A 21,107-nucleotide genomic window follows, 5' to 3' on the forward strand; every position below is an offset into this window, starting at 1 on the left:
CACCAATTTCTCTTAACCTCCCTATCAATCCATGAACTCCCCTGAACTATATTTGGATAAGAAAACTCTACCAGAAATGTTATTTTGAAAGACTATTGCCATTTAGGATTTTCTTTAAAAATCTCTGTAGTAGATTTTTAATTTGCTTACCTTCACTTTGAAGTTTGAATAGTGGGGTTTTTAAAGTGACAAAGTCATGCGGCCATATGTAACTCTGCTATTTTAACAAAAGCACATTTTGTCAGACACTGGTAATCCCACCAAAAATGCAACTTATTTATCTGTAAAGTTTTATCTTTCATTAAACCACTTTGTTGGGTATTAATTATGCTGTTCACCCTTAATTCTTGATTAAGCAAATCCTATTTTCCTTTCCTGAGATTTTGCCTGTGTAAGCATTAGATTGGTAGACTTATAGTTACATTTTCAGCACATTATGTTTCAGAAATATTGAGAAAAAAAATATGTTCTTGTCTTCTCTGTAAAATCTTTGGGACAGTCACCCTACCCCAGAGAACTTGCCCAGTATCCTACTTTGAACACAGCAGTTTAACAATCTCATCTGTCAATACGTCTACAGTCAATGGTCTGAGTTTTCAGCTTTGTTGATATTTAGTAATCCCCTGCTTTACTAAAGGAACATGTTTCCCTATTTTAATCTGGAAATAGTCATCTGTCTGTTTCCCAAAAGTGAATAAGAATTTATTTTATTACCAGAAGTGGGGATTTTTGCACTTTTGCCTCCTGTTTGGCACAGTGTTTGTTATTGAACTAATCTGTGGGGGTGTATGAGTTTCTTTGCTGGTGCTCCTTGTCCTAGATACTTTGGTCTCTGCCTGAGGTGGGGCGTTTCCCTGGAGGTAGGCATGAAGTAGCAGTAGTCTCCAAAATCATAGAATCTATCATAGAATCATAGAATAGTTTCAGTTGGAAGGGACCTTTAAAGGTCATCTAGTCCAACTCCCCTGCAGCGAGCAGGAACATCTTCAGCTAGATCAGGGTGCTCGGAGCCCTGTCCAGCCTGACCTTGAATGTTTCCAGGGATGGGGCATCTACCACCTCTCTGGGCAATCTGTGCCAGTGTTTCATCCCTCATTGTAAAAAAAATTCTTCTTTACACCTAATCTAAATCTACCTCCTTTTAGTTTAAAACCATTACCCCTTGTCATGCCACTAAAGGACCTACTAAAAAGTTTGTCCCCAAGTTTCTTATAAGCCCTCTTAAAGTATTGAAGGGCTGCTATAAGGTCTCCCTGGAGCCTTCTCTTAACCAGGCTGAACAACCCCAACTCTCTCAGTGTTTCTTCATAGGAGAGGTGCTCCAGCCCTCTGATAATTTTTGATCCCAGATGTTCCTAGAGGCTCTGTTTTCACAAGCCATGGCACATGACTGGTGACCACTGGAGAAGCAGCATGTCCCATTTTTGTAAAATTTTATCCTCAGAGCAGATAAGCTTTTAGTAGCCACCCTCCATATTTACTCCAACAAGGAAAAGGTTGTCTTAGAGTACGAAGGTGAAAACAAAGTTATAAAAAGAAGAAAATAACAAATGCAGTCTTCTTGTATCCCTGACACCAAATCTCTCATCTAACTGCCACTTCAAAGCTTTGTTTGAGTAATACTATGGCCCAGCAGCCAAGAAGAAGCCAGCCAGGTCTACTCTTCATTACTGCCCTCTCAGTTACAGCCAAAAGTTTTCTGGTTTGTTCAATTGCATTTGTTCAATGTACAATTTCCTCCTTAATGGACAGTACCTTATGCTATTTCACTTTTGCTCTGCTTTTGTAGAGAGACTCTGTTGCTATTGAGTCTCCCTTTCTCTCTCTCTCTCTCTGCTTGTTGGAATGCTTGTATCCTGGTTTGTATTTGTTTTGTTGATCTCCACAACTGAATTGCTTCCTCCTTCTTCATAGAGAGTCTGGGAAACAGATGTGTTGTTGTGGCAGATCGTGAAGGTCAGCAATTGCTGTCCCAGCGAAGCAGAGACTAGAGGCTTCAGTCCTAGAAATTGGACTACTCTTTATTCACATAGCTAATCCAACCCCATTTAAATAAATCAAAAAGCCTTTTTATAATGAACTAATTTGTACCTTTCACTGGAGGTTAAGGTAAGTGGATTGCAACTGGAAAGCTGTAATACATGAGGTTGTTTCTTAGGGAAATTTCACCTATTTCACCCAATTTCTTTTTAACCTGAACGAATTGGCAAAAAAACCCCACCCAAATAACAAAACCCCAAAGCCAAAGCACAAAACTAAACCAAAACAAAATAAAATGAACTCTTTTTTATTTATTTATTTTCATTTCCTTCAGAGAGAAGGAATTACTGAACTTGATAGGATTTTTTTTTTATTAGCCTTTATTTTAGAATTCTGCAGTACCTTGTCACACTGGATCAATTCTGACAAATTCTGCTCTCTTGAACTTCTATGTTTTCTATATGTGAGATCAAAACTCAAAGTGCCAATTACTTTACTTTTTAAATCAATGTCTCTGTTGGCTCTCCTTAAAAAAAAAAAAAAAAAAAAAAAAAAGACTGTATGAAGCAGTGATTTATTCTGCTTTCTCTGTTTAATCTGGGAAAGTTCGTTGATTGCTCTTTGTACCCTGGCAATTGTCTCCAGCACAAGGCAATGGGAAATATTCAAATTGAAATAGTTTAAACTGATAAGAAAGAAAGAAACCCAACCATAAAGATGAAATAATATAATAAACAGATTCAATGTAGTTATTGCCTTACAAGTTGCAGCTCCTTTTGACTTCAAGTGGAATAGCCAGCACAGGGGCCTCCTGCAGGTTAGCGCCCTGGAATCAAAAAATGGGCATGCAAAATGGACAGCTTTTAAGACTTGGGAGTGGACTCATGAACAAGTACTGAAAACAAACGGTACCATGTTAGCATTTTGCAAAATCTATGATTCATAGACAATATCTTTCTTACTGTTTCTATCTTTAGTTTAACATAAGTAATCGTAAACTTTATAGTGGTCTTTTCATGTTGTGAGGCAGAATAAACTGAAAAGGTAGGTGGAATACAAATACAAAAAAAAGGAGGTGGTACAAACAGACCACACATTGGGTTTGTAGCTTGCGTGTGTGGAGGAGAAGCAGACACTAATTGGTCCTGCAGGAACAGTTTACTTTCTGTTTCAAGGAGTGTCTTTACCTAGGGAAGAACTCAGTTTTCTGAACTGTCTGGAGAGCAGACCTGTGGAGGCATCTGGTAGGGGATTTTTGACATCTAAGACGAATCAGTCTGTCAGGATGTCTGTCTTTGCTGGAAAGTTATGGAAAGAACACAAATGATCACCACAGACTATGCTCCTAATTTTTCAGTGACATGAATCCCAACTATAGCAGCCCAAGCACCAAGAAAAGTGATTTACTTGCAGCATATTCCCATAATTGCAACTATATGGATAGTCCTGGAGCCTTTTTGAAAAATTGCTTTCACAAATAAACGCAAGGGTTTTCCATGACGTTACAGGACTCCACACTTCACTCTGTCAGTTATCACAAATAGGTCTTTCAGGCAAATGTAGGGATCACAGTTTAAAATGGAGGCCTTGGCACTCATTGATATCTATTAGCTGAAATTATATGTTGATATTTGTGGCAGGATAACCTTAAGAGTTGTTGAAGGGTCAGCTGAGATTAGAAGCCTGTTGTGAGAGCACACAGCGCTCACCGAGGGGCCCAAAGGGGCTTTGTTTAAACAGGCAAGGCAGAGGGGAGAGGGAAAATGAGTATAATACGTGAACAGAGTGATGGCTGGCGAACAGCAAATGAACTCTGAGGCACATTTTTTAATTATTTAATTCTTCCGAAGTTTGTTAGAGAGGGTTAACTACAAAAAGGAAATAAGGGAAGGGGAACCTGGGGTGGAAGGGGAGTGGTTAGTGTAGGGCAGAAGAGAGCAGAAGAGCCTGTAGCTGAAGTGAAGCAGTTGTGGAGACAGCATGTGAGCAGCCAGCCAGCTTAAAATCTTTTGTAGTCCCAGGAAGGTGGCATCTCCCTAGAACTGCCTTCCGTTGAGCCCACATGGCTTGAGGGGTAGAAAGAAATTACTCTGCGGACAAAATGCGTGGAGAGAAATAACTCTCAGGGTATCACAGTTATGCTGGAGATGGAGGGGCACCACCCAATAGCTCTGGAGTAGGATTACCAGGAGGGAGCTCTGGCTACGGCTAGCTGGTATCTGTTTCTTCCCTTTCTATGGCCTGCAGAGTTGCCTCTGCCATTGATGGGCTTTCATTCACACCCCAACTAGGAGGCACCAAGGCAGGGTCAGGCCTTGAGAAGATGATGCATTATGGCTTCACTGTTGCTGAAAAACCTTTTTATCCCTCAGCTACCTTACTTCACTTGGCTGCTGTTTGTCAGGCATACATTTGAAGGGGATGACAACACCCATAAATACCTAGTACCAGTACTGAGGTTTATGTCACTTGATACACTATTTCATCCTAAAGGCAATATAGACCACACAGACATCTATGATACCTTGACTCTGACAGCATTTTGAATAAATATGTATGGTCAGATCATAAAGAGGGGTAAATCAGTGTAGCCTCAGTGAAATTGGGTCCTTTAAACTGCACATGAATTACATATCTCGGTGTGAGTCACCCTGAGCAGCTGAGTCCCATGCATTGAGAAGGAGCCACACAGCTGGCAGAACACCCCCTATGGCAGATTGGACTGGCAACAGACTTAATCCTGGGAATCCCTTCAGCAAGCTGCAGCCTATTGCTACCACACCTCCTTGCACCTCCTAAGCACACCAACTGTGCATCGGCTGTGGGTGCCAAAGCAAAGCAGTCGTGCACATCAGTAAAGGAATTATTGGAGAAGCCCGGCAGGGCCAGCGATATGCCAAGCCACCGCTTGATCTCAGTTACAGCTGAAGCCCACAGATGAAGGCAGAACCAGCTCACTGTGTTTAATTGCAAAAGGACATTAACTGCAGAGCGGCGAGGCCAAAGATTTGGCTGCTATGTTCAACCCTTCCACATGTCAGGGAAAAAGGCCAGCAGTACTATGTGCTAATAGCTCCCAGTAGTGACGAGTTAGTCTTCTCCTTGGACACTTCCTTGCTAATGGATCTCTGAAGTGTTTTCCTGCTATAATAAGGTACAGTTAACCTGTCAAAGGTGGACCTCTGTGCCAAAGCCTATTCAGACAGGTCCTACATATATTTTGTTCAGTGATTTCCCCAAGTTCCCAGCAAATGGTTAATCGTTCATTCACCAAAGGTTGCATTCCTCAAATGTTAAGGGGACAGTAAAACCCTACCATAAACTTTTGAAATGATCTTCTGTGCTGAGCATCGAGCAGTCTCACTTTCTCTGTTACCTGGCCTGGCATGTGTACAGATCAGACCCAGCCTGTTCTGGGGTGCCCATGTCTGTTGCTAGGAACAGATTGTGCTGGAATTTATTAATCCACTTTGCTCAGTTTTTTCACTCTGGCTGGCACTGCAGTCTTAGTTGCGTTCACTTAGTACTTCCACTTCTTATTGAATGATGATTACAACTGAGCAGCAGGGACCAGTGAGTCATCAAGGGCGTAAATTTCAGGCTCTGTTTAAATTTTAAAAAGGTGGTAAATGCATGATATATGAACTGCTAAAATCTACAGTTAGGAAAGCAGTATGCTATAAACACGATTTATTTTCAATATATTAAGATTTTTTTGAGTATTCCACTGATAAGTGTCACAAGGGGCTGTATTCTTATTGTGCTGTAATTAAAATGAATGTTTCAAAAATGCCTGCCCCGAGGCTGACAATAATGACAGTGGAAACAGGTGAGGAAAATAAAAGTTAATGAAACTGGACCAGAGTTAAGAGATGTCACAAAACTGACTTTATTCCATATGTGCACAAGTTCCATTTAGAAATACTTAATAGTGAGCATATAACTATTATTACACTCATAAATTAATCTTTGCTGACAGTGAATAGTTCATTATTGGTTACTCAGGAGTCAGAGTTTAACACCAAGCACACAGCTTGGCAAAACCTTTCAGCTCAGGGACAACAATCTTCAAAAGATGACAGTGACAAATACCCTACACATTTAATCCAAAATGATGCATCTCTGTGATCTTTTGAGGGGCACCTCAAAAGAGCTTTCCAGTCAAGCACAGTCCTGGATGCCCCATAGGGATCCCCCCATAGTGCAGGGCAGGCTGTGCATTCAAGTGTGCCTATGACATCGGCATTAAGTCTGTTGCCAGCCAAGTCTGCCATCAGGGTGGCTGGAGGGCATCCATATGTGTGGGAACTGAGCAAGTCAGGGAGCACCGTATGTTCCTGCCTGCTCTTTAAAAAAAAACCACCAAACAAAAACAACAACAAAAAGAAGTGTTGATCTACTCTTTGGGCAGGGATTAGCTTTTAGTATTAAATCTTAGCTTGATCACCAGCACCAGAAAAGGCCCTAGTTGTCTTTGTTGTAGGGCTCCACAGAAATGCAAGAATGCAGCAGAATACAGAATGCTTAACCTAAGCTGGCACATGGAGCAATTCTGGCTTAAAACTGTGAAAGAGAGGCACTGGATTTATGACCAAGGAAACCGGTCTAAGACATCTTTGTGTTGGAATAAAGCAGCCAGCTAGGAACAATGCCAGAAGAGATTTTAAAAATAATTTCAAAAAAACCAACAACACAAACCAAACATAAAATCTCAATTGATTAGTTACAGTAATTATATTACCTGAAATAATAAAATAAGAAGATTCTTGTGTTCTATGATCTAAATAAAATGCATCTAAGAAACAAGTGCACTTCCAGCCAAGTAATAGCATGAGAAGGTAATCAGGAAGAAGTGTATTGAACGTAACAAGGAAGTCCAGAAAGGAAACAAAGACCTGAAAGTCATAAGAAGGTAAAGGAAAGAGAAAGGAGCCAATATGAACAGCTAGATAGAGATGGAAATTAAGTGCTAGTCAAGCCTTTAATAGCAAGATCTATGAGCAGAATTGAGGTGTGATGCACCGCTCAGAACTATTGCAAATCTTTCTTCCACATCCTTGGGAGATATTACATCATTCCAAGGTGCATTTTTGCAAGAAGTCTTGTAAAAACAATTGCACTAAAAAGAAGTTGGTCAAAAAGCCTATATACTTTCACAAGGCATTTATCCATCTTGTTTTACTGACTTATACCATCAACTAGCAAAAGTGCAATTGTTTACTAAGTGCTGTGATATGGTTTTAAAATGCTATCAAAAGCTTTACAAACTCTACTGATTCCTATATGACTTACAGGAGGACAAATGTCAAAGAATAAAGGAAGAAGGAAATACCTGGAAGACATAGAACTAGCGTTATATTGGTAGCAAAGGACTGGTAGCCAAGTACACTATTGAAAGCATATTACTAGGCTGAGACGATGAAGGAGAGGGATTTTTCTCTATGTAAAAAAACTTAAATGTCCTCGTCTACTTTTACTAGTATGTCAATCCATATACCAACTGTATCGCAGAATAATAAGGTACAAGCTACAGGTCTCACTAGTTTTAATGAATTGTGATGACATCCACAAATCCCGGTCTGATGACATAAATTATCCTCATTCCTTCAGTCCATAACAGAAATGCATGCATAAGAGGAAGGAGATGGAGTTGATTTGATATTTCCAAGTAAAGCGACAGTGCAGGCAAAAGTGAGAACTATAAGGCATGAAGTAGATAATATACCACCAGGAAAACAAAAGACAAATGCCTTATCCTTACCATGAAAAAGAAAAAGGTAGAAGAAAAGAGCTAGCTCGATTGACATTACTACAGCAAGGTGAAATTCAAGACAATAAGCTTTTTCTATAACGACCCCGGGGAGCAGAGGAACTCTTAACTGATGGCTGCCTATTGCATACATATTACTCTGACTGTGGACAATACTTCTGTCTCAGCTAAATTATTCCATGGAAACAGCAAACTGTTCCCCTGACCTGTCACTTGAAGAATTTTTCATCATTATGGGCATTTTTATTTTTTTATGCTATGATTTATAATGGTTTCAATAGAAAATGTAAATTTCAGTTTTCTACTTCCTCAAAATCTTAATTTTCCATCTCTTTCTAACTAGTCCACAGATAGGATTCATCTGCTTCTAAAACCAAAACACATCCATCTGTCATAGTTACCTTTGGCTTCTTTTGGTGTAGTAAAAAAGGGATCTCTGTTGGGTGATGAATCTTATTGTAAGATATGTTTCTAATGTAGATCACTTTAAATGATTTTTGGAGGCCCACCTCTCTTTATTGGGTACAGAAGGAGTGACCTGGGATTAGTTCGGCTTTAGATGTCCACTGCTGCACAGTGAAAGCAGGCTGACTGGGATCCCCTGAAAATCATGAGACCTTGATACTCCTGTGTGGGTTGTGGGTCTATGGAGCATGATGGAACTGCATCAGAAATGGATAGGTAGCACCTAGGTGTCCAGATGCTCCTCTTCCTATCAGGTCCTCTGCTTTGTTATTAGTGAGACCAAGCTGATGACTCTAAATTACTATCTGTGAAGGTTACACCAGGCTGCAGGGAACCTGCCTTCATGAAAACCAAGAATCCTGCCAGGGGCTGGTAACAGAAATGCTGCAAAAAAAAAATCATACAATAGGTAATAATAACAAAGACTAACAAGGATGTTGCTTGAGAAATGGTGTGCACTCAAATGTGTGCTTTTGTTAGGTTGGCTGGGATGCAATGGATATATAATATTAACAAGGGAGTTTGCCTAATCAGATCAGATTTGTAGAGCGGAACTGTTATCGCTGAGGAACCTGGACCCATACTGTCCTTATTTTCGGTAGTTTGACTACAGACTAACTCTGCAGATTGAAGACCCATTAGTGACTGGAACATGCTGAAGGCACCACAGAAGTCCTTCCTATACTTTAGCTTCATCAGGAGAGAACATTATCCAAGACTATTCCGAAATGTGTGGTGACTGGCATGCTGAGGAGGTTTGCTTCAACTGTACACTGCTGATTTAGATTAAAATACTGGTGTAGATGCACCCAAAATTTCAGTTCCATTGAAAATCTCAAGACCTTGAAGAAAATGTTCATGCAAAGTCAGAAAGAAAAGCCAAAGCACTTCCTTCTCTTTCCCTTTTCTACAGTGCTTTATTTCAGAAACACTGGGAATAATTTGTTCTTCTTATGCTGATCCATGTGCTCCCTAGATCTAAGGGAGCAGAAAAGCAAGGCTTCTCTACTGACAGTGCACAGAGGACTCCTTGGTTTGGGAACTCTTAAGGCAGCTTGCCTGTGAATATGGTCATCAGACAAGGCTCAGCTGTAAGTTTCATCACATGCAATGTGTGTGTCCCCACCGTGTCCTTTTGAGTTATTGAATCAGTATTTTTGTTAACGTGTTGAAAATTCTCAGATTGTTTATTTAAATGCTGCTAAATGTAAAGTTGTACCTCTAGAAGTAAAGAACAGAGCCCAAACAGACTAAGTGATTGTCTTACAAAGCAATAACTTTGAGAAGACCTTGGATATCTTGTTTGATATCCTTGTTGGATAAACAGCTAACCATTATCTCCTAGCAGTTAACTCCTAACTCCTGAGGAGTTCAGGGGAAAGGTGCTATGTTATAAAGATATGAAGTTTGAAAAATGCATTTTGGCATGACAGGCTGAAATGTACCATCTTCATTGAGAAGCTGAGGTGATGACTTGCTCAAATTCAACAAGATGCATTCATTACAAGGAGAAAGTATAGGATAACCATAGAGCAAAGTGTAGGAAAGAGCCAAGGACTGAATATCAAGAAAACTGGCTAAAACCACTGGAGCCTGTCAGGGCCAGAAAAGGGATATCCATGTGGAAAAAAAATGAGAAAGACACCAAATATTGCAAGTTAAGAAGTTTTAACCTATTTCCAAGATACTATCTCTAAGGGACAAAGTGTTCTCAGGAAAGAGATTTTTCTGTGTACCCTTCCTCCAAGGTGCTAGCAGGTTTTAGACTTTTTGCCTGTAAATCACTGTCTCAGACTGATGCCTGTTGGAGTAATGCTGAAGAAGCAAGCGGCCAGACAAATTAGTGACCTCTCCATCATTCCAAGTCATTAAGCAAAGCTAGATGACTTTCTAAAAAAATGCTTTCTTATTCCCCTGAGGGAGGCAAGTTTGGTATTAACATTTGCATTACAATGTACATTAACATTACAAAAAAGGTGTTGGGGCTAATGTGAAAAAAATCCTGTATTAAAGCCCTTATAATGTGGCAGTGCCAGCTGGGAGAATTTGAGCTATGGCTAATACATTCCCAGTTCTCAGTGTGACCATGTGCTTAAAATTGTGACCCCACAGGTTGAAAAACGTAACCCTAGTTCAGCTGCGAGTGTGCAGTATTGATAGAGGAGCACATTTTTCAGTGTAATCCTATGGTCTTTGCTGTTATACAGGAACTCACATAATCCTGTGTCCCTTAAAATTAGGAATTATTCCTGTATGGAGAACTGAGCCGTGTTTGCCACATTTCTGGATGACTGTTAATGTGGAAAAGATAGGCATATGAATTGCAAAAGAGCAGGTGAACTAATCCATAGCTACTCTTTGATCTATGCTCCTCACCTTCCAAATTCCTGCCTTCCTCTAATATTAACGATAGAAAGGAAATGTTGGGATGATCCCAAATTCAGGTATTTTAATTAACTCCCTGGTATTGACTTATGGACTGGGGGTACCTCTCCTTCTCTGCTGAAGTTAGTGCAGGTCTATGCGCCATGAGCACTGCCATAGAAAGAATAAACAACATTAATAAACTCTGTAGACAGTCAGATATTCTTCTATTTTCAGCCTTGCTGAAATATGTGGCACTCCCCCTCTGGTGCTGTGCAAGTAAGTAACATTAATGTGTGCAATCTGTATCTAAAACTTCATTAGGGTTTGAGTTTGAACTACCTCATTTTCACATCTCAAAACAAGGCTGAAAGACTCAGCAAGACGATTTTCTTCCTTCCTTCCTTCCTTCCTTCCTTCCTTCCTTCCTTCCTTCCTTTTTCTTTCTTTCTTTCTTTCTTTCTTTTTCTTTCTTTCTTTCTTTCTTTCTTTCTTTCTTTCTTTCTTTCTTTCTTTCTTTTTTCTTTCTTTCTCTCTTTCTATCCTTCTTTCCTTCCTTCCTTCTTTTCCTTCTTTCCTTCTTTTCTTCTTTCTTGTTACATTTAATTCCTTTCTCTTCCTTGCTTTGTGTGTGCACAGACCAATTCCACCTGCTCTCCTTATGTTAGTAAACCCACTGACACAATGAGACCACCTCTGAGGAAGCATTGCCTGCTGAGGGACTCCTGGCGCAAAGCAAAGCAAATTTGACATCATTTCAATAATTTTATGACATTACAGCTGCTCTCCTCCGTGCTGTTTTTGTGTCTCCACGAGTTTATAACTCCCTTCCTCGATGATCCTTGCTGGAGAGCTGACTGCCATCTAGTGATCCCTTAACCACCTTGTTCCCTATTGTCGCTTTGCAATATGCTTGTCTTACAGCTCCAATTTTTTAGTTTATAGCCTGCCCTCTTTCTCTTTTTCCCTGGTGTTATGAGCAATATCAATTATAAAGCTTTGAAACACAGCCTACCAATCCCAGCAAAGGACAAACTAAATGTGATATTAAGTCATAATTTTAGTCCACATAATTTTTTTCTCCATCTGTATTTTATAGAAGGGATATTGGATTTCTGTGTTTCACTATAACCTTGCTGTCAAATAAAATCCTTCGGCAAGGGAGAAGGTTGTTTAACCCACCTGCAATGAACCATTGATTATGGTTGAATGTATTTAGCACGTTAATATGCCCATCTACCCTGGTACATGCTGTCCGTGATTTTTGGCTGTTTCTCAAGTGACTTGGTGCAGCTGCCTGTGTGTTGAGGGAGCAGACAGAGCTCAACTGTTTCCAGCACCATGCCAAGAAAACCTGCTTGGAGCAAACCCTAATGACTCTGTGCTGCAAAAGGAAGTATCCTCACTGCACAAGCCCTTAAATACCAGCCACCCCCCAAGCAGGTACTTCCCCCAGCAGCAACAAAATGAGACACTGTATGTAGAAACATGGTCCTTTTTTCCGAGTTGTTTAGTCACCTAGTCCAAATTAGATGCAAACTGCCTTTAATTCATTAGCATCTGAGGAGGGCTCGGAGGAGGTAAAGCCTCTATAACGGCTGAGAATCATGATAATTAATTTCCGAGTCCAATCCAATTAAAAAATAACTTCAAAGGGACTTTAAGCAGGGAAATCTGAGATGTAAGTTATTTGAAATATGAGATATTAAACTCTCTTCCCATGCCGTCCTCGATATTCCCATTTAAGCAAGGGAAGGTCTTTCAGTCTCTTTGTCTGTGTGTCCATTTGGAAATGGGCAGAGGATGAGGATGGCAAATTAAATATTTTACAGTGGCAGGCAAACAGCATGCTCTCCAAATTGACAGGTAACCAGTCTGCATAAATAAAAATAAACAAATTTTTAAAAAGCCACACAAAAACCCCAACAACCGTGAGACTAGTGTTGAGCTGGCAAATTTTTCCATGCATCAAAACAGCAATTGTATTAAAAAGACAGGTGTTCAAAAGCACTAAGAAATCTGTATGATTTATTCAATGTGTTTAGGGAATTCCAGACATATGTCGGTCCTAGAAGAGCTGAAAGCCTAATTTTTCAGTAAGCAGACAAAGAAGGGACAGTTTGTCTGAAGACCACAAGGACTCTAGAAGAGTATATAGTATCTAGAAGAGAAAATAGTATCAAGGCATTATGAATACATTTGCTACAGGCACAAGCATCACTCATACCCTAGTACAAACCAGACAAAGCTGCAATGCAATATACCTGGCGTAGCCACACTGAGCTTCCAAGTCAGCTTCATAGGTCTAGGACTGATGTAAACAACATAACTAGATTTTAAAATCACTGAGGTGAGATCCATCATTTCTTTTCTCTTAGAGCAAATGACTTCCCAGAAGAAACGAAGGCACAAGCACAGACAGATACTAGGAAATAGTACATCTAGCAGGGATTTTACAAATGGCCTGGAATCACTTTGAGCCTCTACCATTGCTGTCTTGATGATCAAAACTAGTTGCTATTGTCTCCCTGCCTCAGTCTTCTCATCTGGGCAAGGGGATCATCGTGGCAGCTTTGTCAAGCACCTCAAGACCTGTCAAGGTACAACACTATTGAAAAAGAGTTTCCTGCAACAGGGCGTACTCCAGGTATGCCTGTAACAAGGTCAGCGCTGGCACTGCGGGCCATGGTCATGTCCCTAGCTGAGTTTCAAACTGCCTTCAAAACTCCTTCCCAAAGGCCAGGCAAATGGGGTGAGCAGTACACCTCTCATTTTGCTAGCAGCACCGGCACTGTTAGTTTGAGGCCAGTTTGGCTACAAAAGCCAAAGTCATGGAATTATGCTACAAAGGCAGCACCCTTTTGTGCCAGGCATTCGCATGGCTGGCAGAAGTCCTTCACACCTAGCGATCTGCTGCTAAACATAGCAAGCAGTGGAGATGTTTCAATCCGGCTGTAGCGGCAGGTGGCTTTGCAATAATTAGTCACATTCTCCCCTCTTCACAGAAATCAATCCATTTTCACATGATGTCTGCATGTCTGTCTCATTGACTAGTGACACGCAGCACAGCCTGCAGAAGCCACTCCTGGTCCAATGAAAGCCTCAGTTAACGTGCAGGGAAATATGCTGTGAAAATTGCCTACCCAAGCAAAGTGCCTGAGCAGAACAGAAAGTGAATTCCCCAGGAGACAGCCTGTCATGTCTGTGACCCCGTCCACTTGTAATGGGCTATGGCCAAGCTGCAAAACTAAACGCTGCAGGGATCTGCCCAAGGCAAGCGCCCACAGGAAAGTGCGAGCCCCAGCAACCCAAAGGGTTATGTTCTCAGGAGCTGGGATCTCTCACTTGTGAGGCTCAGGGCTCACCCCAGTCAGAGCTGAAGTGAGACCTTGTCCCAGTGCAACCTGGGAGATTAGTGGCAGCCTTTTTGCAAAAAAACCAGCTGTCCTTGAGGGATGAAGCCTGGCTCAGCAGAAGTCATTAGCAGCATTGACTTCATCAGGAGCAATACTTCACACAACAGCAGACAGTGTGGTGAAGGACCATCCAGCTTGCAGATTGGGCTAATTAAGGGACTGCTACTCTGCCAGCTGGACAATCAATGTCTTTTGTATTATTATGCAAACGAATCATTTGCTGGACACCTTTCTGAAGTAAAACAGCTCTCAAGGCCTTTAGATTAAAAAAAAAGAACAAACAACAAAACCTTTGACGGATGCAGAGAATAGTTTTCCTGGGTTAATACAGCATCAGAATTTGAGAAGTCTTGAGAATGTTGGTTTCCACATGTCTGAATGAAGGAATTAATTCCTTCCAAACAACACGCAGTATTCCACTGGGCTGCTGAGAAAGCACCAGGAATTGAACTGTAACATCAGTTGTTTCATGTTGCTTCCAGTGATGACAAAGCACTTTTCTCCTATTGTAAGTGAACATTTTATAACTCACTTGTCTTATTTGGGCCGTAAAAGGTTTGCCTTGAGGTGTTTATTATTTACTCAATACTTAATTGCCGTGCCAGACTGCATTCACAGGAAAACACATACCAATTTTTATTATTAATTGGGTTGTTTTGTTTTTCCTTAAGAAGCAAGCAAACAAAATATTTCCTGTTGCATTTCAGTTATCCATTGATCCTTAGGCAAAAATAGAGAAAAAATTCAGTTAATATTACTGTGATGTAATACACATACATTTTTACTGTGGAATTGTTTTCATCCATTTATGTTTCTGATTGGCTACTCGGGCAGAAGGAAATGAAGACATAAAGAATAAGTTGCTGTACATGATATTTCATTTCTGGAGGAATGACAATGGAAATGTGTGGGCTAGGGGCCCCATACGTTCATCCCCCTTAGTATCCACAACTGCCCTCGCCACATGCTGCCACATGCAGCTGCCCTCGCCTTCCACAGCTTATTTCACTGTAACATTTCACTAAAACACAGTATTAAAAGGAAACCCCAAACCTCGACCAGTGTTGCTTTGAACAGCTTCAGCGTGTTTCTGGTTTTTTATTACACAGATGACAGCTCCCTGCTTTATCTCTCCAGCCATTCCTTTTAAGTCTGCCTGACTATCATATCACCCAGCACCAAGTGGGCAACAGCGTGTATGTACTCTTACTGCTTAGAAACTGGTTTGAAATGTCCCCCTAAGCCAGGGTGTAACTGAACAGTCATGTTCTTGAGTAGTCCTTGCAGGTCATTGAGCAGGAGCAGGGGGCTAACTAACCACAGTACGACCATGCTGTGAGAAATCAAATCTATTCCCTGATCAGCACTTCTGCTTTCTTTTGCTTAATTTCCCTTTTTTTTTTTGGGGGGGTGGGGTGGGGGTGGGGTGGTACAGGAACAACCAATTAGCAAGAGAGAGTAGAAAGAAAATAAGTCACTTAAAATACCCCATAACACTAAAAAGTACAGATTTAAAATTCAGTTTGATAACTAGCTCATTTATTCTTTGCAGACACCTTCGCTTTTTTCTGCAGTGAAAGAGAACATTTTCTTTTCATGGCCACTGGGATGCCAGCAGGGGGTTGACTTCAATGAAAGCTACATTTAGCTGTAAATTTAGATGTGGTGCCAAACTGTCATGATTAAGGAATTATATTATGTTGGGTCTTGAAAGGTGAACAGAAATATTATTAAGAAAAAATGGCATTGTTCTACATAGTGAGGCAAAACGTCCTCATATGTATTTTTAGCAGACACTTCAGTCATTTTTTTCCTAAGTATGAATTTTTCTCCCTTAATGGGTTCATTGCATTGCTGGTCCATTGCTGGTCTACTGTATGGGGCCAGCCCAAAGACTCCCGTAGTCCCCAGGACTCCATCTCTTCTCATCAAGAGGTACTGGACAGGACTGGCTGTGAGCTGTCCCAGAGGTTCCCACACAAGGGAATCAGCAGAATTCCTGACAACTGCTGAAGAGCAAAACCTGCTGACAGGAACAGAGGAAGACTTTTTTTTTTTTTTTTTTTTTTTTCTCCTGAAGTTCAAAACACCAATTTTAAAGCATCTTTATTCTAAAAGACAGCTTCTCTTTTTTGGGGGGAAGAGCATATATACATATATATAAATATACATAAAATAAAAATTTACATATTTTTGAAGGAGGCAAACAAAAATCCCCAGTCATATTTCAGGAATCTATTGGGTTTTTGTCAATATAGACTAAAAGTTAAAAATAATCTGAGTTTTAGTGTAGAAAGCTATTGTCTGTCAGAGATACTGACTGGATGGCTGAAGAGCAGTATATTAACCTGTAAAGTATATGGCTTAATCTTTTGATTGGTTAAGATATGTTACAGTGTGTCTAGTATATATGTATAGTACATATGGAGTAGATTATTATTATGTACACAGTTCCAAATATTGATATATAAATTTATTTATACAAAAGACATATTTATGTATTAAAATATGCTGACATAAATAAACTATGCTAATATATAATAGAATTTAGCATGTGTATATACAATAGATTCAAATATATCTATGTGTTTAAATATAAATATATGAATGTTTATATATATTGTGATATGTTATCTATATATCATGTGTATTAAAGTGGAGGGAATTGGATAGTGTTGGTGCTACCATGTGCCTCTCACTTTGTGTTTATTATCCTGAATCCAGCTGTTTTAGTGTTGTCATTATCTTTATTATTATCACTGCTGCACTTTTGGATACCACTGATGACCCAGAATGAGAGGCAGCAGGACATTTGTCATGGGCAGAAGATTCTCAGGCTGGGGAGTCTTGCTTTAGTTAATGTATTGCTAGCCAAGACAATGACCTGTGTATTGAGAAAAAGAAGAAAAATATTAGATTTTTAAAACTTACAGAAACATCTATCTCCCTGCTTCCAATGTCAAACACAGCCACGGTCCCTCTAGATGTTACTGCCCCTGCATGGGTTGCTCATGGCCTCGGTCCCTCAGGGATGCCCCTGCCCGGCATTGATCACCCGTGGCCTCGGTTCCTCATGGGTGTCTACCCTTCGTACCATTGATTGTCCTTTCATTTCCCATGAGCGTGTCCCCGGCCCTAGCTACTGCTGGTTTCTTTCTCAAATTTGTGTGAGTAAGGGCACTCTGTGTTTCACTGACTGGATGGTGGTGGAGAATTGTCACGCAATAGTTTCGCCATCGTCGTTTTCACGTGTCTCAGGGCAGGCTGCAGCTGATTTCAGCAGGCACGCTGTGGTCCGTGACCTTGCCCAGCACTGGCACCTTGATAGGACAGCCTGCAGTATGTGCCCCAGCCTGCAGCATGTGCCCCTGATCCTGGCAAACTCCACCTATCACCCCTTAAAAACAGATACTTAAATATCATGTTCAGACTGTCACAAATTAATCTGTGCAATCAGCCTGAATGACAGTCACGGCTCCGGTCCAAAGCTCCCCCCAGCTTGGGCCCCATGTGCCAAGCATGTAGGCTGAGGAACCTTGACGCGTACTTGGCTGTGGAGAGACCCATGCACAAAAAGTAGGGCAGTGGCTGAGGTTTTCCTATGGGATCAAACTATTAACCTTACATCTTCAATTATTCATTAGGCAGGAAACTATCAAGAAATAGCCTTTTCCAGGTTGGCAGTGAATGCACTGAAGTGAAAGGAGAACAGGACACAGTATCACCAGTGCTGGCCCGGCACCTATGAGGAGTGGAAATGGCACTGGCAACACCAATATAGAACAAACGTTGCCCCTCCTGGGTCATGGCATAGATACTGTTCATGAAGACGTAGGGCGCCAGCCTTCACCAGGGTCTGTTGCAGGACAGTGCAGCCCCCGACCCAACTACAAAACTGAAGGAAACCAGGCAGAGCAGAGCACTGGGAACTGGGTGGACCTTTTGATCCACACCACACACCACACGGAGATGTCTTGAGTGAAGTATATACTCTGAATAGTATACGTTCTACTCCAGCAGATTTTTGTTTCTGTGGGTGCTAACCCAGAAGCTCATGTAGGCTAAGCTCCTGTATTGGTACCCTTGTCATGGCTACCAAAGCTTCTGATTAGGGGTTCCAATGAGTTTGCTTCTCTGCCACAATAACATATTCTGTTTGTGAAATGAACTGGTTTTCTTGCCTGCAAATGCCAGACTGCTGAACTACTTACTTATACAGGGTGAAGCAGATATGCACAGCTTCTTAAAGAACAAAGGAGAAGGGAAAAATAATGTGCTGAGCTGACACTTTCTGGGGTTTCTGAGGTTTTCTGTTGACATGGAGTAGGAATCTACATGGTGTTCAAGCCAGAGTCTCCCTGCAGCTGACCACCAGAGCAGAAGGTAATCAACTGGCTTCTTCAGGGCTTTAACCATCAGGTTGTTTTTAAAGTTTTCCTATTGAGAATGCTCCTTTCTGATCACAGGTCCTATCTGAGTATGCTCCTGATAGTCTCCACAGCTCAAAAGAACAGAAAACAGCTATGACCTTTGCTGTGTCCTGTAAAAGTAAACAAGGCTTTCTTGTTCTGGGTGTAGGTGAAGGCAATATATTAAGACTGCAATGTGCTTCTGATGTTCCTCTCTATTCTCTGTGTACCCCTTCCACTACTTCCTGCACACTCACAACCAGTAATTCATGCTGTATACTACTGGCTTGTTTCAATACCTGTCTATCTCATGACAGCAGGAATAACTCCTTGGATGCACTGAAAAATATCCTTTCTTGCACATACCCAGCCTGTCGTTTACATGATAATAATGTCTTCTGCCACTATGTCTTTGCAAACTGGCCGGTCCTGAGTAAGGGTGGTTTCTGTGCCTTCATCCTGCCTCATGCTTCATTTGGCTGCACGGGTCCTGCCCTGTGATGTACACAAAGGAGCTGTTAGCAAGCAACATACACTTTGAGGTGCTTTGTCCCATTTATGGGAAAAGGAAGTCTTCAGCCCATGGCATGTTAATGACATGGCTTCGAAGACCACTTGGTGATGGCTTCTTCATCATCTTTCCTGATGGCTGGTGATCAGACTGTGCGTCTATCTTATGCCTGGAAGTGTCATACTGGTGTCATTCTGTTCCAAGGAGCAGAGCCATCAATTTTGTTTGTTTTTTTGGTTTTTTTCCCCCGCTTTTGGTTTTGTTTTTTTTTTTTTTTTTCCTGAGCAAATAATTTGTTTATGCCCCTGGGCTTCTTTTGGCAAATGCACTGGTCAATGGCTTTGCATCACTGATGTTCTTCACTGGAGTCCCAGACTTCAGCTGTAGCTAGTCCATGGAATTGTAACACTGCAGAAATGGTGTTGATTTAGAACTGCCTTTAATCTTACAGAAGCTGCTCCTTTGGTCTTCCCCACTCATTATGTGGTGACGGTATTAATAGCTCTTGGCCTTCTGACACGATGTGCTCATCCATGGATGGCAAACCTTTTAGATATTGGCAGCAAATTTAGCTTAAAAAGCACCCCAACTCTCTCATTACTAATGGTGCCAAGACTAATCTCTGTCAGTGTCAAATTTGGTAACAGGGCCAAGGGCTTATCATTGCTTCCCTAATTTGAATTTTAGATCTATTCTCTTCCTTTCAATCCAATCTTGTCTATTTAGTCCTTCTCCCTTGGTACTTAACCATATGCTGAAGAATATAATCCTTTGCGTGGCTCTGAATGAAGACAGGGAGACCTATTTTCTCTTTAAATCCTGACCTTCTGGTTAAATCTCTTCTTTTCAGGCTGACCCTGATGATGCGAACTTCTCTGCTTTCTATTCCCTGCTGAGAGGAAACGGAGTGTGCATTAGCTTACGTGCTGCTGGGATGCATGGTTTCTGCTACCTTACAGTGGGTCTACACACACGTGCAGGAGCCTACATAGACTTCCAGGAGAACGAGCCTATGGGCAACACATGCTCACAAACTCCTTTTATTGAAGATAAGTGACTTTCTTCTTTTCACTCTATGCTACAGATATTTTTACTGTTATTTCCTGCCTACCTTTAAGTAATTGTGTGAAAATGAATCGGTAAATGTTTACAAAATACTCCAGACATAAAACTGCTAGATAAGTACTAAGTATTCTTTTAATTAGAATTAATAACAATAATAGAACTAGACTGAGAGCCTTTCCATGACCATAATACTAGTTTTCAGAGGGAGACCTTAAACTGACCTGAATATTTAGCAAGTTACTGCTACATAGTGTAGATAATTAAAAATAAATTACTATCAGGGTTCTAAAAGTAATTGAAAATCATGTTAATAAATTTAGAAGGGAAAGAAAAAAGAGCCCAGTGCACAACAAACCAGCTTAGCGAGCCACCCCAGGGGTTTCTGAAGAAGTGCAAAGGATTGAAGCCTACAGGATATAGAACAAATCTCTGTAAATCTCTGAACACCACCGGCAATTCTTATTGCTTGCCTAAAGACCTGACCTCTTAAGAAATGGAGCATAATCAAATGTGGCCAGGTGTGTCTAGCAGGAAGCAAGATGTAACCACCCCTTGAGACAAAACAGAGAGCAAAATATGATGGCAGCAGTTTGCAGGTAGATCAGGTCATGCTCTGTTTGGATTAAGTGCTGTTGGAAGCTGAAAAGGGCCTTTACCGTCTTCTTTATCACAGAATCTAAAGCACTCAGGTGGCTGATTGTAACAACTCCCCTGTGCTATATGCACAGTCAATGGCTTAAATTCACCCTCTCTCTGGCTCAAGATAGGACCCTCCATCTGGAAACTCCATTTTTTACCATTTGGGCTTCAAATAGACATAGCTGACAAAGTATGGGTTAGATCAGTGGACAGAGAGGTGGTCTGAAAACTTCTGAAAACTTTTGAAAACTGGCTGGTACACACTGGTGACCGGCTGGCTGGAAAGCAGCTCTGCAGAGAAAGACTTCGGGGTCTTGGTGGACACTAAGTGGACTGTGACCCAGCAATGTGTCTGCACAGCAAAGAAGGTCAATTGCCTCGTTGCATGAGGAAAAGCATTGCCAGCAGGTCAAAGGAGGTGACCCTTGCCCTTTGCTCAGCACTGGTGAGGCCACACCTGGAGTACTGTGTCCAGTCCTGGGCTCTTC

This window comes from Falco punctatus (assembly GCF_963210335.1).
Source record: "Falco punctatus genome assembly, chromosome: 2".
NCBI classification, from domain to species: Eukaryota; Metazoa; Chordata; class Aves; order Falconiformes; family Falconidae; genus Falco; species Falco punctatus.